Source organism: Ranitomeya variabilis, chromosome 1 (assembly GCF_051348905.1).
Source record: "Ranitomeya variabilis isolate aRanVar5 chromosome 1, aRanVar5.hap1, whole genome shotgun sequence".
In the NCBI taxonomy this organism is placed as follows: Eukaryota; Metazoa; Chordata; class Amphibia; order Anura; family Dendrobatidae; genus Ranitomeya; species Ranitomeya variabilis.
In genome coordinates this window covers 1,103,046,730-1,103,070,919 of record NC_135232.1, presented here as the reverse complement: position 1 = coordinate 1,103,070,919, position 24,190 = coordinate 1,103,046,730, and the positions used below count along the sequence as shown (strand labels likewise).

General features: G+C 47.5%; 1 protein-coding gene across 3 annotated transcripts in view; it reads left to right on the top strand.

Moving 5' to 3' along the window:
* Positions 1-21,789: 21,789 nt before the first annotated feature.
* Positions 21,790-24,190, top strand: part of WFS1 (wolframin ER transmembrane glycoprotein) — a 37,521-nt gene continuing 35,120 nt past the window's right edge. The window contains exon 1 of one of the 3 annotated variants that reach the window (XM_077280125.1): positions 21,790-22,231. The gene's annotated coding sequence lies outside the window, so the exon portion shown is untranslated. Of the gene's footprint in view, positions 22,232-24,063; positions 24,146-24,190 lie in introns of those variants that run through there. The other 2 variants (XM_077280126.1, XM_077280127.1) reach the window with 2 other exon arrangements.

Below are 24,190 nucleotides of genomic sequence, written 5' to 3'. Positions count from 1 at the left end.
CAGAGCTCGGAAGGGAAGGAGCGCCATTTGACTTTTCAATGCAAAATTGACTGGAATTGAGATGGGACGCCATGTTGCGTTTGGAGAGCTCCTGATGTGCCTAAACATTGAAACCCCCCACAAGTGACACCATTTTGGAAAGTAGACCCCCTAAGGAACTTATCGAGATGTGTGGTGAGCACTTTGACCCAACAAGTGCTTCACAGAAGTTTATAATGCAGAGCCGTAAAAATAAAAAATCATATTTTTTCACAAAAATGATCTTTTCGCCCCCATTTTTTTATTTCCCCAAGGGTAAGAGAAGAAATTAGAGCACAAAAGTTGTTGTGCAATTTGTCCTGAGTACGACGATACCCCATATGTGGGGGTAAACCACTGTTTGGGCGCATAGCAGAGCTCGGAAGGGAAGGAGCGCTATTTTACTTTTCAATGCAAAATTGACTGGAATTAAGATGGGATGCCATGTTGCGTTTGCAGAGCCCCTGATGTGCCTAAACATTAAAAACCCCCACAAGTGACACCATTTTGGAAAGTAGACCCCCTAAGGAACTTATCTAGATGTGTTTTGAGAGCTTTGAACCCCCAAGTGTTTCACTACAGTTTATAACGCAGAGCCGTGAAAATAAATTCTTTTTTTTTTCCACAAAAATGATTTTTTAGCCCCCAGTTTTGTATTTTCACAAGGGTAACAGGATAAATTGGACCCCAAAATTTGTTGTCCAATTTGTCCTGAGTATGCTGATACCCGATATGTGGGGGGGAACCACTGTTTGGGCGCATGACAGAGCTCGGAAGGGAAGGAGCGCCATTTGGAATGCAGACTTAAATGGATTGGTCTGCAGGCGTCACGTTGCATTTGCAGAGCCCCTGATGTACCCAAACAGTACAAACCCCCCACACGTGACCCCATATTGGAAACTAGACCCCCCAAGGAACTTATCTAGATGTGTTGTGAGAACTTTGAACCCCCAAGTGTTTCACTACAGTTTATAACGCAGAGCCGTGAAAATAAATTCTTTTTTTTTTTCACAAAAATGATTTTTTAGCCCCCAGTTTTGTATTTTCACAAGGGTAACAGGATAAATTGGACCCCAAAATTTGTTGTCCAATTTGTCCTGAGTATGCTGATACCCGATATGTGGGGGGGAACCACTGTTTGGGCGCATGACAGAGCTCGGAAGGGAAGGAGCGCCATTTGGAATGCAGACTTAAATGGATTGGTCTGCAGGCGTCACGTTGCATTTGCAGAGCCCCTGATGTACCCAAACAGTACAAACCCCCCACACGTGACCCCATATTGGAAACTAGACCCCCCAAGGAACTTATCTAGATGTGTTGTGAGAACTTTGAACCCCCAAGTGTTTCACTACAGTTTATAACGCAGAGCCGTGAAAATAAATTCTTTTTTTTTTTCACAAAAATGATTTTTTTAGCCCCCAGTTTTGTATTTTCACAAGGGTATCAGGATAAATTGGACCCAAAAAGTTGTTGTCTAATTTGTCCTGAGTATGCTGATACCCCATATGTGGGGGGGAACCACTGTTTGGGCGCATGACAGAGCTCGGAAGGGAAGGAGCGCCATTTGGAATGCAGACTTAAATGGATTGGTCTGCAGGCGTCACGTTGCATTTGCAGAGCCCCTGATGTACGCAAACAGTACAAACCCCCCACAAGTGACCCCATATCGGAAATTAGACCCCCCAAGGAACTTATCTAGATGTGTTGTGAGAACTTTGAACCCCCAAGTGTTTCACTACAGTTTACAACGCAGAGCCGTGAAAATAAAAAATCCTTTTTTTCCCACAAAACTTATTTTTTGGCCCCCAGTTTTGTATTTTCCCAAGGGTAGCAGGAGAAATTGGACCCCAAAAGATGATGTCCAATTTGTCCTGAGTACGCTGATACCCCATATGTTGGGGTAAACCCCTGTTTGGGCACACGGGAGAGCTCGGAAGGGAAGGAGCACTGTTTTCCTTTTTCAACGCAGAATTGGCTGGAATTCAGATCGGATGCCATATCCCGTTTGGAAAGCCCCTGATGTGCCCGAACAGTGGAAACCCCCCAATTATAACTGAAACCCTAATCCAAACACACCCCTTACCCTAATCCCAACATTAACCCTAACCACTCCTCTAACCCAGACACACCCAACCCTATTCCCAACCGTAAATGTAATCCAAACCCTAACCCTATCTTTAGCCCCAACCCTAACTGTAGCCCTAACCCTAGCCCTAACCCTAGCCCTATCACTAGCCCTAACCCTAGCCCTAACCCTAGCCCTAACCCTAGCCCAACCCTAGCCCCAACCCTAGCCCCAACCCTAGCCCTAACCCTAGCAATAACCCTAGCCCTAACTCTAGTCCTAACTCTAGCCCTAACCCTAACCCTAATGGGAAAATGGAAATAAATACATTTTTTAATTTTTTTATTTTTCCCTAACTAAGGGGGTGATGAAGGGGGGTTTGATTTACTTTTATAGTGGGTTTTTTAGCGGATGTTTATGATTGGCAGCCGTCACACACTGAAAGACGCTTTTCATTGCAAAAAATATTTTTTGCGTTACCACATTTTGAGAGCTGTAATTTTTCCATATTTGAGTCCACAGAGTCATGTGAGATCTTGTTTTTTGCGGGATGTGTTGACGTTTTTATTGGTAACATTTTCGGACACGTGACATTTTTTGATCGCTTTTTATTCCGATTTTTGTGAGGCAGAGTGATCAAAAACCAGCTATTCATGAATTTCTTTTTGGGGAGGCGTTTATACCGTTCCGCGTTTGGTAAAATTGATAAAGCAGTTTTATTCGTCGGGTCAGTACGATTACAGCGATATCTCATTTATATCATTTTTTTAATGTTTTGGCGCTTTTATACGATAAAAACTATTTTATAGAAAAAATAATTATTTTGGTATCGCTTTATTCTCAGGACTATAACTTTTTTATTTTTTTGCTGATGATGCTGTATGGCGGCTCGTTTTTTGCGGGACAAGATGACGTTTTCAGCGGTACCATGGTTATTTATATCAGTCTTTTTGATCGCGTGTTATTCCACTTTTTGTTCGGCGGTATGATAATAAAGCGTTGTTTTTTGCCTCGTTTTTTTTTTCTTACGGTGTTTACTGAAGGGGTTAACTAGTGGGCCAGTTTTATAGGTCGGGTCGTTACGGACGCGGCGATACTAAATATGTGTACTTTTATTGTTTTTTTTATTTTATTTAGATAAAGAAATGTATTTATGGGAATAATATTTTTTTTTTTTTTTCATTATTTTGGAATATTTTTTTTTTTTTTTTTTTTACACATTTGGAAAATTTTTTTTTTACTTTTTTACTTTGCCCCAGGGGGGACAATACAGATCGGTGATCTGTCAGTTTGCATAGCACTCTGACAGATCACCGATCTGAGAGAAGTGCAGGCTGCTTCACAGTGCCTGCTCTGTGCAGGCTTCTGTGAAGCCACCTCCCTCCCTGCAGGACCCGGATCCGCGGCCATCTTGGATCCGGGTCTGGAGCAGGCAGGGAGGGAGGTAAGACCCTCGCAGCAACGCGATCACATCGCGTTGCTGCGGGGGGCTCAGGGAAGCCCGCAGGGAGCCCCCTCCCAGCGCGATGCTTCCCTGCACCGCCGGCACATCGCGATCATGTTTGATCACGGTGTGCCGGGGGTTAATGTGCCGGGGGCGGTCCGTGACCGCTCCTGGCACATAGTGCCGGATGTCAGCTGCGATATGCAGCTGACACCCGGCCGCGATCGGCCGCGCTCCCCCCGTGAGCGCGGCCGATCGCGTATGACGTACTATTCCGTCCTTGGGAAGTAGGGCCCACCCCACATGGACGGAATAGTACGTCTAATGACAGAAAGGGGTTAAACATCTTGACCTACATTCATTCTCTGAATCCCCCCTCCCTCTCACAGACATAAGTTCCATACACAATGCGGATGACGCTGCCACTCTATATAACACCACAATAGCTGTAGCTTTGGAATCTGCTGCCCCACTTACACATACCAAAGCTCGCAAAATCAACAGACAGCCTTGGCACACCAGCCTGACCAAAGAACTGAGGCGAGCTTCCAGGGCTGCTGAGCGCAGATGGAAAAGATCCCACTCCAACGACCACTTCATCGCATTAAAACAGTCCCTCACTACTTTCAAGACCACACTCGCCACAGCAAAACAAACCTACTTCTCATTTCTCATATCCTCCCTGTCTCACAACCCTAAACAGTTATTCAACACCTTCAATTCTCTCCTCCGTCCCCCAGCACCTCCTCCCTCCCCACTTATCTCCGCTGAAGACTTTGCCTCATTCTTCAAGCAGAAGATTGATAACATCAGAGACAGTTTTGGTCAACAAGCCCCAGAGCCCTTCCTCCCAACTTCCCTACCCTCCACCTCCAAAACCAACTTCTCCACCATTACAGAAGATCAACTCGCCACTCTACTCTCAAGATCGCATCTCACCACCTGTGCACTTGACCCGCTCCCAACCCACCTCATCCCAAACCTCACCACAATCTTCTGTTGTGAATTTGCTTTTTGCTCCCTCTAGTGGTTACTAGTTTTTTGACTCTGGTTTTTCTGTCATTCCTTTTATCCGCACCTGGGTCGTTAGTTAGGGGTGTTGCTATATAAGCTCCCTAGACCTTCAGTTCAATGCCTGGCAACGTAGTTATCAGAGCTAGTCTGCTGTGCTCTTGTCTACTGATCCTGGTTCCAGTTATATCAGCTAAGTCTGCCTTTTGCTTTTTGCTATTTGTTTTGGTTTTGTATTTTTGTCCAGCTTGTTCCAAATCTATATCCTGACCTTTGCTGGAAGCTCTAGGGGGCTGGTGTTCTCCCCCCGGACCGTTAGACGGTTCGGGGGTTCTTGAATTTCCAGTGTGGATTTTGATAGGGTTTTTGTTGACCATATAAGTTACCTTTCTTTATTCTGCTATCAGTAAGCGGGCCTCTCTGTGCTAAACCTGGTTCATTTCTGTGTTTGTCATTTCCTCTTACCTCACCGTTATTATTTGTGGGGGGCTTCTATCCAGCTTTGGGGTCCCCTTCTCTGGAGGCAAGAAAGGTCTTTTGTTTTCCTCTACTAGGGGTAGCTAGATTCTCCGGCTGGAGCGTGTCATCTAGAATCAACGTAGGTATGATCCCCAGCTACTTCTAGTGTTGGCGTTAGGAGTAGATATATGGTCAACCCAGCTACCACTGCCCTATGAGCTGGATTTTTGTATTCTGCAGACTTCCACGTACCTCTGAGACCCTCGCCATTGGGGTCATAACAGTTTGCCAGGCCAGTATTAAATGTATAATGCGTTGCAGAAGAGGGATTATAAGAAAGAAGATTCTGAGTTTTTTTTTTTTTCTTTCTTCTTCCCCTTTACCTCAGAGTGGCTATGCTTGCTGCAGACATGAATGTCCAGACCTTGATTACAAGTGTGGACCAGCTGGCTACTCGTGTGCAGGGCATACAAGACTATGTTATCAGAAATCCTAGGTCAGAACCTAAAATACCGATTCCTGAACTGTTTTCCGGAGACAGGTTTAAGTTTAGGAATTTTGTGAATAATTGTAAATTGTTTTTGTCCCTGAGACCCTGTTCATCTGGAGACTCTGCTCAGCAAGTAAAAATAGTTATTTCGTTCTTACGGGGCGACCCTCAGGATTGGGCTTTTTCGCTGGCGCCAGGAGATCCGGCATTGGCTGATATTGATGCGTTTTTTTCTGGCGCTCGGTTTACTTTATGAGGAACCCAATCTTGAGATTCAGGCAGAAAAGGCCTTGCTGGCTATGTCTCAGGGGCAGGACGAGGCTGAAGTGTATTGCCAAAAATTTCGGAAATGGTCCGTGCTGACACATTGGAACGAGTGTGCACTGGCCGCTAATTTTAGAAATGGCCTATCTGAAGCCATTAAGAATGTTATGGTGGGTTTTCCCATTCCCACAGGTCTCAATGATACTATGGCACTGGCTATTCAAATTGACCGGCGGTTGCGGGAGCGCAAAACCGCAAATTCCCTCATGGTGTTGTCTGAACAGACACCTAATTCGGTGCAATGTGATAGAAAAACCGCAAATTCCCTCATGGTGTTGTCTGAACAGACACCTGATTTAATGCAATGTGATAGAATCCTGACTAGAAATGAGCGGAAAATTCATAGACGCCGGAATGGCTTGTGCTACTACTGTGGTGATTCTACACATGTTATCTCAGCATGCTCTAAACGTATAGCTAAGGTTGTTAGTCCTGTCACCGTTGGTAATTTGCAACCTAAATTTATTCTGTCTGTAACTTTGATTTGCTCACTGTCGTCTTATCCTGTCATGGTGTTTGTAGATTCAGGTGCTGCCCTGAGTCTTATGGATCTGTCATTTGCTAAGCACTGTGGTTTTACTCTTGAACCATTAGAAAATCCTATTCCTCTTAGGGGTATTGATGCTACGCCATTGGCAGCAAATAAACCGCAGTATTGGACACAGGTTATCATGTGCATGACTCCTGAACACCGCGAGGTGATACGTTTCCTGGTTTTACATAAAATGCATGATTTGGTTGTTTTAGGGCTGCCATGGTTACAGACCCATAATCCAGTCCTGGACTGGAAGGCTATGTCAGTCTCAAGTTGGGGCTGTCGTGGTATTCATGGGGATTCCCTGCCTGTGTCTATTGCTTCTTCTACGCCTTCGGAAGTTCCGGAGTATTTGTCTGATTATCAGGATGTCTTCAGTGAGTCTGAGTCCAGTGCACTGCCTCCTCATAGGGACTGTGACTGTGCTATAGATTTGATCCCAGGCAGTAAATTTCCTAAGGGAAGACTGTTTAATCTGTCGGTACCTGAACATACCGCTATGCGTTCATATATCAAGGAGTCTCTGGAGAAAGGACATATTCGTCCGTCTTCTTCCCCCCTTGGTGCGGGATTCTTTTTTGTGGCAAAAAAGGACGGATCTTTGAGACCTTGTATTGATTATCGGCTTTTAAATAAGATCACTGTCAAATTTCAGTATCCTTTACCGCTGTTGTCTGACTTGTTTGCCCGGATTAAAGGTGCCAAGTGGTTCACCAAGATAGACCTTCGTGGTGCGTACAACCTTGTGCGCATTAAGCAAGGTGATGAATGGAAAACCGCATTCAATACGCCCGAAGGTCATTTTGAGTACTTGGTGATGCCTTTTGGGCTCTCCAATGCGCCTTCAGTTTTTCAGTCCTTTATGCATGACATTTTCCGGAAGTATCTGGATAAATTTTTGATTGTTTATCTGGATGATATTTTGGTTTTTTCTGATGATTGGGATTCGCATGTGGAGCAGGTCAGGTTGGTCTTTAAAATTTTGCGTGAAAATTCTTTGTTTGTCAAGGGCTCAAAGTGTCTCTTTGGTGTACAGAAGGTTCCCTTTTTGGGGTTCATTTTTTCCCCTTCTGCTGTGGAGATGGACCCAGTCAAGGTCCGAGCTATTCTTGATTGGACTCAGCCCTCGTCGGTTAAGAGTCTTCAGAAGTTCTTGGGTTTCGCTAACTTCTACCGTCGTTTTATCGCTAATTTTTCTAGCATTGTGAAACCGTTGACGGATATGACCAAGAAGGGCTCCGATGTAGCTAACTGGGCTCCTGCTGCCGTGGAGGCTTTCCAGGAGTTGAAGCGCCGGTTTACTTCGGCGCCTGTTTTGTGCCAGCCCGATGTCTCACTTCCCTTTCAGGTTGAGGTGGATGCTTCAGAGATTGGAGCAGGGGCCGTTTTGTCGCAGAGAGGCCCTGGTTGCTCTGTTATGAAACCTTGTGCCTTTTTCTCCAGGAAGTTTTCGCCTGCCGAGCGAAATTATGATGTGGGCAATCGGGAGTTGTTGGCCATGAAATGGGCATTTGAGGAGTGGCGTCATTGGCTCGAGGGTGCTAAGCATCGTGTGGTGGTCTTGACTGATCACAAAAATCTGATGTATCTCGAGTCTGCTAAACGCCTTAATCCGAGACAGGCCCGCTGGTCATTGTTTTTCTCCCGCTTTGATTTTGTTGTCTCGTATTTACCAGGTTCAAAGAATGTGAAGGCCGATGCTCTTTCTAGGAGCTTTGTGCCTGATGCTCCTGGAGTCGCTGATCCTGTTGGTATTCTTAAAGATGGAGTTATCTTGTCAGCTATTTCTCCGGATCTGCGACGTGTGTTGCAGAGATTTCAGGCTGATAGGCCTGAGTCTTGTCCACCTGACAGACTGTTTGTCCCGGATAAATGGACCAGCAGAGTCATTTCCGAGGTTCATTCCTCGGTGTTGGCAGGTCACCCGGGAATTTTTGGCACCAGAGATCTGGTGGCCAGGTCCTTTTGGTGGCCTTCCTTGTCAAGGGATGTGCGGTCATTTGTGCAGTCCTGTGGGACTTGTGCTCGAGCTAAGCCTTGCTGTTCTCGTGCCAGCGGTTTGCTCTTGCCCTTGCCTGTCCCGAAGAGACCTTGGACACATATCTCCATGGATTTCATTTCTGATCTTCCGCTATCTCAGGGCATGTCCGTTATCTGGGTGATATGTGATCGCTTCTCCAAGATGGTCCATTTGGTTCCTTTGCCTAAGCTGCCTTCCTCTTCCGATCTGGTTCCTGTGTTTTTCCAGAACGTGGTTCGTTTGCACGGCATCCCTGAGAATATTGTGTCAGACAGAGGATCCCAGTTCGTTTCTAGGTTCTGGCGATCCTTTTGTAGTAGGATGGGCATTGATTTGTCATTTTCGTCTGCTTTCCATCCTCAGACTAATGGACAGACGGAGCGAACCAATCAGACTTTGGAGGCTTATTTGAGGTGTTTTGTCTCTGCTGATCAGGACGATTGGGTGACATTCTTGCCGTTGGCTGAGTTTGCCCTTAATAATCGGGCTAGTTCCGCCACCTTGGTTTCGCCTTTTTTCTGCAACTCTGGTTTCCATCCTCGCTTTTCTTCGGGTCATGTGGAGCCTTCTGACTGTCCTGGGGTGGATTCTGTGGTAGATAGGTTGCAGCGGATCTGGAATCATGTGGTGGACAACTTGAAGTTGTCACAGGAGAGGGCTCAGCGCTTTGCCAACCGCCGCCGCGGTGTGGGTCCCCGACTACGCGTTGGGGATTTGGTATGGCTTTCTTCCCGCTTTGTTCCTATGAAGGTCTCCTCTCCCAAATTTAAACCTCGTTTTATTGGGCCTTACAAGATATTGGAAATCCTTAATCCTGTATCTTTTCGTCTGGATCTTCCTGTGTCGTTTGCTATTCACAATGTATTTCATAGGTCCTTGTTGCGGCGGTACATTGTGCCTGTAGTTCCTTCTGCTGAGCCTCCTGCTCCGGTGTTGGTTGAGGGCGAGTTGGAGTACGTGGTGGAGAAGATCTTGGATTCTCGCCTCTCCAGGCGGAGGCTTCAGTATCTGGTCAAGTGGAAGGGCTATGGTCAGGAGGATAATTCCTGGGTGGTCGCCTCTGATGTTCATGCGGCCGATTTAGTTCGTGCCTTTCATGCCGCTCATCCTGATCGCCCTGGTGGTCGTGGTGAGGGTTCGGTGACCCCTCACTAAGGGGGGGGTACTGTTGTGAATTTGCTTTTTGCTCCCTCTAGTGGTTACTAGTTTTTTGACTCTGGTTTTTCTGTCATTCCTTTTATCCGCACCTGGGTCGTTAGTTAGGGGTGTTGCTATATAAGCTCCCTAGACCTTCAGTTCAATGCCTGGCAACGTAGTTATCAGAGCTAGTCTGCTGTGCTCTTGTCTACTGATCCTGGTTCCAGTTATATCAGCTAAGTCTGCCTTTTGCTTTTTGCTATTTGTTTTGGTTTTGTATTTTTGTCCAGCTTGTTCCAAATCTATATCCTGACCTTTGCTGGAAGCTCTAGGGGGCTGGTGTTCTCCCCCCGGACCGTTAGACGGTTCGGGGGTTCTTGAATTTCCAGTGTGGATTTTGATAGGGTTTTTGTTGACCATATAAGTTACCTTTCTTTATTCTGCTATCAGTAAGCGGGCCTCTCTGTGCTAAACCTGGTTCATTTCTGTGTTTGTCATTTCCTCTTACCTCACCGTTATTATTTGTGGGGGGCTTCTATCCAGCTTTGGGGTCCCCTTCTCTGGAGGCAAGAAAGGTCTTTTGTTTTCCTCTACTAGGGGTAGCTAGATTCTCCGGCTGGAGCGTGTCATCTAGAATCAACGTAGGTATGATCCCCGGCTACTTCTAGTGTTGGCGTTAGGAGTAGATATATGGTCAACCCAGTTACCACTGCCCTATGAGCTGGATTTTTGTATTCTGCAGACTTCCACATACCTCTGAGACCCTCGCCATTGGGGTCATAACAATCTTCATCCCAACCCTAACCCATCTATTCAACCTATCACTAACAACTGGTGTTTTCCCCTCAAGCTTTAAACATGCCTCCATCACACCTATCCTCAAAAAGCCCTCTCTTGACCCATCCTCTGTATCTAGCTATCGCCCTATATCACTTCTCCCCTATGCCTCAAAACTACTGGAACAACACGTCTACCTTGAACTGTCCTCCCATCTTTCTTCTTGCTCCCTCTTTGACCGCTTACAATCTGGCTTCCGGTCACACCATTCCACTGAAACTGCCCTAACTAAGGTCACCAATGACCTCTTAACCGCCAAGAGCAAGCGACACTACTCCGTTCTCCTCCTCCTCGACCTGTCGGCTGCCTTTGACACAGTGGACCATTCCCTATTATTACAGACGCTCTCATCCCTTGGCATCACAGACTTGGCCCTATCCTGGATCTCCTCATACCTAACAGACCGGACATTCAGCGTCTCCCACTCACACACCACCTCCTCACCTCGCCCCCTATCTGTCGGAGTCCCACAAGGTTCAGTCCTTGGGCCCCTGCTCTTCTCCATTTACACCTTTGGCCTGGGACAGCTCATAGAATCTCATGACTTTCAGTATCACCTCTATGCTGATGACACACAGATCTACATCTCTGGACCAGATATCACCTCCCTACTAACCAGAATCCCTCAATGTCTGTCCACTATTTCATCCTTCTTCTCCGCTAGATTTCTCAAACTTAACATGGACAAAACAGAATTCATCATCTTTCCCCCATCTCACGCGACCCCCCCAACGAACCTATCCATTACAGTAAATGGCTGCCCACTCTCCCCAGTCCCACAAGCTCGCTGCCTCGGGGTAATCCTTGACGCTGATCTCTCCTTCAAACCACATATCCAAGCCCTTTCCACTCACTGCCGACTTCAACTCAAAAATATTTCACGAATCCGTTCATTCCTCAACCAAGAATCTGCAAAAACCCTAGTCCATGCCCTCATCATCTCTCGCCTCGACTACTGCAACCTCCTGCTCTGTGGCCTCCCCTCGAACACTCTCGCACCCCTCCAATTTATTCTAAACTCTGCTGCCCGACTAATCCACCTGTCCCCCCGCTATTCCCCAGCCTCTCCCCTCTGTCAATCCCTTCACTGGCTCCCCATTGCCCAGAGACTCCAGTACAAAACCCTAACGATGACATACAAAGCCATCCACAACCTGTCTCCTCCATACATCTGTGACCTCGTCTCCCGGTACTTACCTACACGCAACCTCCGATCCTCACAAGATCTCCTTCTCTACTCCCCTCTTATCTCCTCTTCCCACAATCGTATACAAGATTTCTCTCGCGTATCACCCCTACTCTGGAACCTTCTACCACAACACATCAGACTCTCGCCTACCATCAGAATCTTCAAAAAGAATCTGAAGACCCACCTCTTCCGACAAGCCTACAACCTGCAGTAACCACCGATCAACCAACCGCTACACGATCAGCTCTACCCTCACCTACTGTATTCTCACCCATCCCTTGTAGATTGTGAGCCTTCGCGGGCAGGGTCCTCACTCCTCCTGTACCAGTTATGACTTGTATTGTTTAAGATTATTGTACTTTTTTTTATTATGTATACCCCTCCTCACTTGTAAAGCGCCATGGAATAAATGGCGCTATAACAATAAATAATAATAATAATAATAATAATTATTGAAACGGTTATGGTTTACTTTTCTATCACAAATTGCATGTAACGTTCCCAGTCTTTACTATAAATAAAGAATTTACAAAAAGAAATGTAAGATCCGTGGGTCTGTAGCCAACCTCCCTGACGTGGCCGCAGGAGGAAAATTGATGACAAATCAAAGAGATGGATAATACGTATGGTAACAAAAGAGCCCAGAAAAACTTCTAAACAGATTAAAGGTGAACTTCAAGCTCAAGGAACATCAGTGTCAGATCGCATCATCCGTCGTTGTATGAGCCAAACTGGACGTCATGGGAGACGACCAAGGAGGACACCATTGTCGGAAAAAAAATCATAAAATAGCCAGGCTGGAATTTGCTAAACTACATGTTGACAAGCCACAAAGCTTCTGGGAGAATTTCCTATGGACAGATGAGACAAAAATGGAACTTTTCGGCAAGTCACATCAGCTCTATGTTCACAGACAGAAAAATGAAGCATATCAAGAAAAGAACACTATACCTACTGTGAAACATGGAGGAGGCTCTGTTATGTTCTGGGACTGCTTTGCTGCATCTGGCACAGGGTGTCTAGAATCTGTGTAGGGTACAATGAAATCTCAAGACTATCAAGGGATTATAGAGAGAAATGTGCTGCCCAGTGTCAGAAAGCTTGGTCTCAGTCACAGGTCATGGGTCTTGTAACAGGATAATGACCCAAAACACACAGCTAAAAACACCCAAGAAAGGCAAAGAGGGAAACATTGGACTATTCTGAAGTGGCCTTCTATGAGCCCTGACCTAAGTGCTATTGACCATCTTTGGAAAGAGCTGAAACATGCCGTCTGGAAAAGGCAACCTTCAAACATGAGACAACTGGAGCAGTTTGCTCTTGAGGAGTGGGCAAAAATACCTGTCAAGAGGTGCAGAAGTCTCACTGACAGTTACAGGAATCGTTTGATTGCAGTGATTGCCTCAAAAGGTTGTGCAGCAAAATATTACGTTAAGGGTACCATCATTTCTGTCCAGGCCTATTTCATGAGTTTTATTTTTTTTTTTTTAAATCTGTGGAAGCATGGTTGACAAGCAATGTCTGACTTTCATCTGTTCATTTACATAGATCTTTTATTTATTATTACTTTTGTCAGATTCAAGTTATTTCTGTGACCATTAAACGAGGGGTACCAATAATTTTGACCACGTGTGTATGTGATGTAACAGGTGTAACCATATTGTAGACCAATATACCATAGTACTGACGGGATTGTGATGTCCTGTATACCGTCCTGTGGACTGTCTGCAGATGTCACTCTATAGTGGACTAGCTGCGCTATAAAAAGTCATTATTCTACCCTGCATATTACTGATTCTCTTTTATTTGTCAGCAACATTAGAGGTTAATAAATAATCATACTTAAGATTTGTAATCCATTCTTGCAGTTTTGTCTCTGCGCAATAACATAATTGATAGACACGCAGTCTTTCAATCGTTTTTCTTCCTTCTTTCCCTGGATACTCTACTTACTTTTTTTATGTGACTTCTTTTCAGATTAGCATTCCTCCAGTGATCACACTGCTAGAAGAGGAATGCTCAAACTATTGACTGACAGTTCTGCATCAGGCTCCTTAAAATACTTTATGGATCATGCTGCCATCTAGTGGTAACTTTACTTAATGGCAGGTGTCATGGTAGAAACATATTTGATAGTCAGTTTTTATAGAAATGAATAATTTACAATACTTGGTAAATATATCAAGAGACTAAAACCCATGAAACCTAAACAATAATAGGAAAAGCCTTGAAAATAAAGTAAGTAAGGTAGGAATTAATCAGCAAAATAGAATTTAAAGGGTTATTCCCAAAAATGTATCCCTTATGCAAATTCGTAAGAGCTTGCTCAGACAGTCAGTGTATGCCACATACAGCACACTGATCTAATAACAAACCAACAATGGTCCATGAAAAAAAATTGCAGATTATAGTGGTCCGAATTAGGGACCAGACTAGTGCATGTCAGGGACAGACATCTCCCGCATTTGTCTGCTATGTGTACGAGAACACGGAGCTGCACATGGAGACAATAACTTGTGCGGTTTTGCGGATGACAGTAGCCCTGATGGCTGCCATCTCACTGAAGCCTGTATGTGTATATATATATATATATATATATATATATATATACTTATATATACTGTATATATATATATATATATATATATATATATATATTTATATTTATATATTTATTGTAGGAGTCTGTACTCACTCGGCTGCGCTTGAGGTAGGCATAGGAAGCAGTATTGTTGAAATATCCAGGCAAGTTTATTAAAACTACATATACCGCTCTGGATAGCCAAAACAAACGGACAGCCTTTTCCAGCACAAAGTAAAAAGCAAACATAAAAAATAAACAGTCCATATAGTATTGCGGGCCTGCCCGCTTAGGTCAGTGTCTTTACCACACACACACACTGAAGGTCTCCACACCTCCAGCCACAGACACCGCATTAGACATTTGGCCTCCATTTTATTAGCCAAACCACGCGCCTGGGTTTGGGATATGTGAGCAGTCATTCCCACCCATCTCTAATGACCGCTCGTAAAATCCGGCCCTAGAATGGCCCAAATAACTCTCTCAGCACTACATGTGCTGGAGCATACTTCCGAGCTCACATCACCGCAGCTAATAGCCGCGATGACACATATCTCCCCTCAAGGAGTCGTCTGGCGGACATTTTACATACCCTCCCCCTCTGCCCAAAGCCGGGGGGCTTGGTACCTTCTGCCAACAAACAGTGGACTCTCGACAGAGCATCAGCATTGCCGTGCAGTTTCCCTGGCCTATGGTCCACATGGAAGTTAAAATCCTGAAATGCTAGGAACAACCTGGTCACCCTTTTTTCTCCCACATCCTCTTCATTGAAGCATGGTCTGACACCTGCCTATACTTCCTGCCCAAGAGGTAGTACCTTAGAGAGTCCAACACCCACTTGATGGCTAAACATTCCTTCTCCACTATGGAGTAATTTTTCTTCCAGGTAGACAACTTCCGGCTGAGATACATTGTGAGGTGCTCTTCCCCATTCACTTCTTGAGATAGAACAGTGCGCAGCCCGACATCCGACGAATCTGTCTGGACCACAAACTCCTTGAAAAAATCGGGTGCTACCAGCACCGGCTTTTTGTGCAGTGCCAGCTTCACTTCCTGGAAGGCCATCTCAGCTTCTGGAGACCACTTAGCCATAGCCGACTTCACCCCTTTAAGGAGATCCATCAAAATATAATGCATTTCCATAGCAAGACTCTATATTGTATAATGCACTCCCTATAGGCTGACTCTATAGTATAATGCACTCCCCATAGGCTGACTCTATAGTATAATGCACTCCCCATAGACAGACTCTATACTATAATGCACCTCCCCCATAGGCAGACTCTATAGTATCATGCACACCCCCACACACACACACAGGCAGACTCTATAGTATACTGCACTCCCCCCCAAAGGCAGACTCTATAGTATAATACTATAAGTATAAGACTATAAAGTATAATGCAACCCCCAATGGGCAGACTCTATAGTATAATGCAGCCCCCCATAAGACTGTATAGTATAATGCATCCCCACATAGGCAGACTGTGTAGTATAATGCAGCCCCCCATAGGCAGACTGTATAGTATAATGCAGCCCCCCATGGGCAGACTCTATAGTATAATGCAGCCCCCCCTTAGGCAGACTCTATAGTAGGCAGACTCCATAATGCACCCCCCAACACAGGCAGACTCTATAGTATAATACAGCAGCCTCCCCCCATAGGCAGACTCTATAGTGGGTAGACTCCATAATGCACCCACCCACAGGCAGACTCTATAGTATAATACAGCCCCATAAAAACAATAAATACTCACCTCTATTCCTCCTGATTCCTCCACTGCTCTGAGTGCCTGCACATCTCCGGACAGCAGGCGCCGAGCAGTGACGTCATCACAACCTCTATCAGTGTCAGTGACGTCAGGCGCTGAGAGGGGGAAGATGGGAGAGGGAGCGTAACACTCCTTCTCTCATCAATGCGGTCAGCTGTATCAGCATCCGATACAAGTGAACCTGCAATGACAGGTGGGGGGCCCACTGCTGGCACCAGGGCCCCTCCCGCCTGCTCAGGGGCCCCATAGCGGCCGGGTGGCAGAGCAGGGAGATTGTGTCTCCCTGCTCTGCCGCAGTGTAACTGTATCAACGCGCTGTGCACGCCAATACAGTACAGTAGCGTAGCTCTGGGTGTGCCCCCTCAGAGCACCCCTCTGCCCCCGATAGCTACGCTCCTGGACTGATCACATGACTGTGACCTCACCAAGGTCCTGTCAGCACACAGTGGTGCTAGCTCTGTAGGTGGAGATATGGGGGGACACTCTCCCACTCGCTCTATGAATGTTCCCCTAAAAACCAGCACATAGCATAACTTAACCCCTGCAACACTTAGTGTGCTGGAGGAAATAAAACACTGGATTTTATATCACTGACACCATTAGGCGTAGTGAAACATATATCCCTCTATTACATTATCAGTGACTCTGGCGCAATATATATATTAATATATTAAACAGATAGATATAGATGAAAACCTGGTGATTCATCTGCCGCATACAGTAAAATCATTGCAGGAGCCGACAGAAGAGATAGATAACATACAGTATATACTGTAGTGTAGCGGTGTCCTCACTGTGCAGTGATGACACAGTGACCCAGGAAAGTTCAAAGTAAATGTAGATGTAATGTCCAAAACTTACAAACAAAACAAACAGTATCCTCCGGATCGCAGCTGGGAAACAAGACAGTCCGTAAATGCGTCCTGTTGCCGAGGGTGACTGCACCACCGTATTATGCTGCAGGGTGCCAGTAGTTCGCTCTGCTTGGTCCTGTGTTCCCTCACACAGGCTGAGCTTTTGCAGAGCCATCACTGTGCACCTTGCAAACTCCACACTGACACACCCAATCCTCTGCTGCAAGGGTTTTTACCAAAGAACCTGTGGCCGTAGGCCACATGGAAAACCTGGGCTGGAGGAGGAAATGAACCACCCCACTACCATCCTGTAGTCCATTTCAAAAATAAAAGCCCATGGCAGGCTTTCCTAAATCTGCCTTGGACAAATAGCTTGCCCAAGACTAACCTTACTTCTATTTTGCATTGCAATCACAGCTATACCTGTGACTGCAATGCATTTCCACGGCCTCAATATGCTTCTTTGCACAACCTGGGGGACACATAGTGACCCTCGCATGTAACACCGGTCACTGCCTCACATACCCCCCTGTTCAAACTTGTGGGGTTGAACATTTGTCACCATACAGGGAGTCCGTGAAAGGGCATCCGCATTTCCCTGTGACTTCCACGCCCAATATTCCACTGAGAAACTAGGTTTTGTAGGGACAGGTACCATCTGGTGACTCGAGCATTCCTCTGTTTTGCGTTTCTCATCCAGACGAGGGATGAATGGTTCATTACTAAACGAAACTGATGCCCGAGCAATAGTAGCGTAGGGACTCCAAGGCCCACTTAATTGCCAAGCACTCCTTTTCCACTACGCTATAATTTTTCTCTGCCGGGGTCAGTTTCCTGCTCAAGTAGGTGACTGGATGCTCATCCCTGTTCACCTCTTGCGACAGCACCACTCCTAGGCCTACCTCTGAGGCATCTGTTTGCACGATGAAGGTTTTCCTGAAGTTGGGGCTGATGAGGACCGGCTGTCCACACAACACCAACTTCAAGGACTGGAATACTTCCTCCGATTGAGGATTCCACCGGACCATCACCGACTTTTTACCTTGAACAGGTCAGTTAGGGGTCCTGATTTCCCTGCAAAATTGGGTATAAACCGGCGGTAGTACCCAATGATGCCAAGGAATGCCCTCACCTGTTTGGTACTTAACGGCTTGGGCCAGTTTTGAATGGCCTCAATCTTGTTTAATTGGGGTTTGATAACCCCGTGGCCGGTCGCGTAACCTAAGTACCGGGCTTCCGTGAGTCCTATCGCGCATTTCTTAGGGTTCGCTTTTAACCCCGTGATTCTGAGAGACTCCAGCACTGCTTGTACCTGGTACAGGTGTGTGTTCCAATCTGCACTAAAGATGATTATGTCATCTAAATATGCCGACAGGAATTTCCGATGGGGCTCTAACACTGTCCATCAGCCTCTGGAATGTGGCCGGAGCCCCATGTAACCGAAAGGCATGACGACATATTGATATAGACCCTCTGGTGTTTCAAAAGTGGCCTTTTCTTTTGCCGACGCTGTTAACGGGACCTGCCAGTAACCTTTTATGAGATCGAGCATGGTGAAGTACTGGGCCTCCCCAGTCTCCAAATTAGCTCGTCCACCCATAGAATGGGATAGAGGTCAAATTTTGATACCTCATTTAATTTTCTGAAGTCATTACAAAAGCGTAATGACCTGTCTGGTTTTGGAATTAGCACAATGGGGCTGGCCCACTCTCTCCGGGACTCCTCAATGACTCCCAACTGAAGCTGGTACTCGGTATGGATTCCATCCGTAGCCTTACCAGGGTCTCGGTGACAATGTCATGCTGTATCACAGAGGTCCGCCCGACAGCTCTGAGAATATGTCCGTATTTTGCTGTACCAGAGTCCAAGCCTCCTGACACTGCTGTTTCGTGAAAGCACCATTTACTTTAACCTCACCACCAGCTGTGTCCTTGCCCGGTGACAGAGGATTCCCCTTTGGTACGAGCGGAGTAGTCTCCGTGACCAAACATTCCTGGTCCTTCCAGGCTTTTAGTAGGTTGACATGGTACAGTTGTTCCGGTTTCCTCTTTCCGGGTTGGTACACTCTATAATTCACTTCTCCCACCTTCTCCCATATCTCATATGGCCTTTGCCACTTGGCCATTGTCACGCTCATGTCCTGACTGGTGGGTGTGACTCAGGGGGTATGTGGCCCCACAGTGCCACGATCCAGACTACCCAGGAAAGAGCGTGACTATGACAGCTGCCTTTGTCTTCTCTGGAGCCTCTGATGGTGAGGTCAGACTTGTGCGTCAGGCAGCTGCCACGTGCTACTTCAGGGTGGTGTCTGGCTGTGGCTGCTGATCCCACTTGGAGAACAGGAACACTAGGACAGGCGCGGGCATCAGGCAGGACTAGCAGATGAGCACGGATGAAACTCAGATGAGCAGGCAGGCACGGCTGAGACACAGGGCAGGCAGGCACGGCTGAGACACAGGGCAGGCAGGCACGGCTGAGACACAGGGCAGGCAGGCACAGCTGAGACACAGGGCAGGCCGGCACGGCTGAGACACAGGGCAGGCAGGCATGGCTGAGACACAGGGCAGGCAGGCACGGCTGAGACACAGGGCAGGCTGGTGTGGTGTATGAAGGAACAGGTTGGGACCTGTTCACACAGGAAGAGAACCGCAAGGCTGCAGATAGGAGCAGTAGAGGAGCAAGAGATAGAGCAGCAACAGAAGCTAAGCAGAGCGGAACCGCAAGGAATGCGGAAAGGAGCTGCAGCAAGAGATTCCTGCAGCAACAGGAGCGGAGCAGAGTAGAACGGAGCAGAACCGCAGGAGTGCGGAGCAGAGGTAAAGCTGCAAGAGAGCGGAGCACAGGCAAAGTCACAAGAGCCGCAAGAGTGTGGAGCATAAGCAAACAGAAAGTACGCAAGGAAAGACAAAGCAGGGAAAAAAGCCACAGGCAAGGAGAGAGGTAGGACAAAGTTCAGACAAGGCGACAAAACATTGCAAACAGCTCGCTGGCGATTGTTTGGCCGAGGTGTGGCGAAGTGGTATCGCCTCTGGATACTGCTTGGTGTAATCCACTATGACTAGAATGTGTTGGTGGCCTCGGGCGGATTTCACTATGGGGTCTACCAGATCCATTGCTATCCGCTCAAATGGTACCTCTATGATGGGCAGGGGTACCAAAGGACTCCGGTGGGTGAAGATAGTTGGCACTCCGGATATGTGTCACAGTACCTCTAGACCTCCGTGTAGACCCCAGGCCACAAAAAAATGCTGCAGAATGTGCTCCTGTGTCTTTTTGGCCCCCAAGTGCCCTCCTAGCATGTGGGTGTGAGCCATCTCTATCACCGCCCGACGGTAGGGTTGGGGCACCACCTGCTGTTCCCCCACTTCATCCCAGACTTTATCCATCCGGTATAACAGCTCCTGGTGGATAGCCATGCGGGAAAAACTGTCTCAGCACCGGGTTGCTGAGCTACTCCATTAATTTCAATCACCCTTCCTCATGCCTGGGCCAGGGAGGGATCCTGGAGCTGAGCTGCCCCGAACTTACCAGGGGACACCTCCAGCTCAGCGATCGGTGGGGTCTCCTCGACCTCTCCTGCCAATACCTCTAGGGGAAACCTATCGGGGTTACACTCTGTCCCTATGTTGGCGACCCCTACGGCAGGTATCCCTGACTCGGTATCTTCGGGTTCCGTGCCCAGAATAACATTTACCTTACGAGGGTTAAACCTGGTCTCCCACAGGGACCAGAATAGGGGCAAGTCTCTTCCCAACACAATCCCATATGGAAGGGTCTTCACCACTCCCACCATGTTTGTCCACATGGTGTGGAAAAAGTAACCTCCGCGGTCGGGTACTCTCAGAGTTTCCCATGGATACATACCACACCCACTTTAAGTCCATTGAGGTTGTCCCCGGCAACAAGGGACCTAAGGACCAGAGTCACTAACCTTCCGAGTCCAAGAGAGCATCCGTCTCGTACCCGTTGACGAGTACCTGGCACAGTTGGGGCTCGCTGCTGGCAATGCCTGTAGTTGCGGTGAAGACGGGCTGGACGTACATAGACACTCGGGGGGGTATACCCACAGTGCATGGGTTCAGTTGCTTAGGGGGCAGTTAGCAGCCACACGCCCGAGCCCTTGGCACCGCCAACACTTAACAGCTGCAGCACGAGTGGACCTTGGGGCCGATTTAGGGGACACGGGTCTGTTGTCACTCTCCCATCGGGATATCCCCTCAGTACGGGCTGTCTGGATGGGCCCCAGTGGAGGGCCGTGGACTTTTCCCCGGCTCCTGGGCTGGCGGAGCCTTAAGTGACAACCGAAGTGGAGCATGATGGATGATGGGAGTATGGATGATGGGAGTATGGGTGATGGGAGTGTGGATGATGGGCATAAGGATGATAGGAATAAGGATGATGGGAGTATGGATGATGGGAATAAGGATGATGGGAGTAAAGATGATGGGACTATGGATGATGGGAGTAAGGATGATGGGACTATGGATGATGGGAATAAGGATGATGGGAGTAAGGATGATGGGAGTAAGGATGATGGGAATAAGGATTATGGGAATAAGGATGATGGGAGTATGGATGATGGGAATAAGGATGATGGGAGTAAAGATGATGGGACTATGGATGATGGGAGTAAGGATGATGGGAATAAGGATGAAGGGAATAAGGATGATGGGAGTAAGGATGATGGGAATAAGGATGATGGGAGTATATATGATGGGAGTAAGGATGATGGGAGTATATATGATGGCAGTATGGATGATGGGAATAAGGATGAAGGGAATAAGGATGATGGGAGTAAGGATGATGGGAATAAGGATGATGGGAGTATATATGATGGGAGTAAGGATGATGGGAGTATATATGATGGCAGTATGGATGATGGGAATAAGGATGAAGGGAATAAGGATGATGGGAGTAAGGATGATGGGAATAAGGATGATGGGAATAAGAATGGAGTATGGATGATGGGAGCATGAATTTGTTTTTTCTGAACTCTTTGGCTTCCACTACTCATAGGGGAGCACTGGCACAGCTATTAGGGCGATCTGTCAGTGGGGCGTGGAGAAAAATCCGGGCGTGGCTTCAAGCATAGGAGTCTAGTAGTAAACAATCGATTATCTTCCAAGACCAGGGGATAACGTCTACTGCAGCAATCACAGCCGGGGACGGTCACCCGGGGGTTAATGCCGCGGCCGGATGGAATATCACGGGCCGGTAATGCAGTTACGTTCTATGTTTAGCATAGCACGCTGTGGATTCAGCACGCTGCTGCCGGCCAGGCCGGAGTAATGGATCGCCGCTCCGCCCGCAGCAGCTCCGTGTGAGTCATCCAGCCGGCGGCTGATTAGTCAGCCTGGACAGTGCAGGCAGCTGCAGAAGGTGGAAGTAATGTGTGTGCTCGGCAGCAGCCTGGGAGCCCGGACCCAACACTGACCCTGCAGGGAGGACGTCAGGGGCCACAGCAAGGGGACAGCGCATCTGCTGCAGACGAGCCGGTGAGGACGAGGGCTGCCTGCTAGTGTGCACCTCAGGACTGCTGGGCTATGGCTTGGTGCTGCTGTTGTGTGTGTGCCCCCCAGGCCTGCTGGGCTATGGCTTGGTGCTGCTGTTGTGTGTGCGCCCCCCCAGGACTGCTGGGCTATGGCTTGGTGCTGCTGTTGTGTGTGTGCCCCCCAGGCCTGCTGGGCTATGGCTGGGTGCTGCTGTTGTGTGTGCGCCCCCCAGGCCTGCTGGGCTATGGCTGGGTGCTGCTGTTGTGTGTGTGTGTTTGTGCGTGCGCCCCCCAGGCCTGCTGGGCTATGGCTGGGTGGTGCTGGTGTGTGTGTGTGTGTGTGTGTGTGTGTGTGTGTGTGTGTGTGTGTGTGTGTGTGTGTGTGTGTGTGCGTGCCCCCCAGGCCTGCTGGGTTATGGCTGGGTGCTGCTGTTGTGTGTGAGCCCCCCAGGCCTGCTGGGCAGTGCTGGGCTATGGCTGAGTGTACTGTTGGAGGGTTGCTGTTGGGTGTGTGCCCCTGCTTGGAGTTAGACTCCTAAACCCAGTGCATTTCTTGGTTTGGGGAGGGGACCTGGGATTTAAAGACCCTTCCACCCTCTGTGCTACATTCTGATGAGTTGTTCTGGTCATATTCAGTTATTATTGCAGACATCTTGTGGTCTCTACAGCTGTGACATGGCACCCAGCTTCCCCAGGCTCCTGAGTAGCATCTCTGCCTAATCCTGCAATCATCTAGGATCAGGGTGGTGGCAGTGTATGAGGAGGCAGGTGTGATCTGCTGGGATTGTGATCACACCCAGGACCAGGGGGCACAAAGGGTCTTCTTGGCCCATGTGAAAATCCAGCACAAGCCCTGTGATAGTTGTGGACTCTGGAGAACTTCCATTGTGGCCATGCCCTGTGTAATGTCGCCTTCACCACCTCCCTAGTTAGAGACATCATTAATGATCAGTTCAGCGCTGCCTCCGGCCAGATTCTCCTCCCCCGCCTTCATGTGATTGACAGGTGACCCATCAATCACCTACAGTGTGCAGGGACTAGTCTCATCTCTGGCCACTTTTCCCTGCCTGCTCTTCGAACTATGTCTTCTTGCAGCTTTTCAGAGAAAAAAAAAATGTCTGCAATCCCATCCAGGCTCTGATTCTTGTTGTTTGTGCAAAACAAATCCACTGATCTTTTTTTCTTTTAAAAGGGGACCGGGTCTTGCCCACTCTCCCCAGGTCCAGCACTGAGTCTCCATCTCCTCTATTCTATGCAGTGCTGACGACATGACGGCTAATAACTGAGCTACATGGCTCTGCTTCTGAGCCGCGGAGCTAACAGATTGGCTGCAGCGCTGCCACTGTGGCCTCAGCGCTGCCGACAATAACCAGCAGTGACGGGAGACTCTCCACTTGAATCGGCGAGGCTGAGAATAATGCCATTTGTTATATTTATATATATATATTTTCCCCTTTAATATTCCACTCCAGCCCCGCTTTGCTGACATTCCCTGCAGTGATCACATGCATTATATCATTCACATAATTGCTTCATAAAGTTTAATGACATGGGGCAAAGTTGCCTGGATGCTAAGGGTTAAGACTTTCTCTTCTGCTTTTTTTTTTTTTTTGCCAAGGATTGCATTGGACAGGCAGAAATCCTCTTTAAAAAAAAAAAAATAAATAAATTCCACAATGTGGCCATGTCTGATCATGCTGTAAAAACAAAACAAAAAATACCCAGCAAGCCATCCTGCCTGAGAGTTGCAGATGTAGCAGAGTTCAGATTGTCATTTAATCTGCTTGTAGTGTGGATTGTGCGCTCAGGACGCTACTATGTGATTTTTATTTTTTTTAATGTCAGACTCGCCTCTGCTACATCTCCATCATTGTTAATGCATCTCTTGATCCCAGGGTTTCCAGTGCAGCAGAGTTGGGTAAGTCGAGGCACAATATCAGTGTGTGACGCTCCTCTCTTTTTG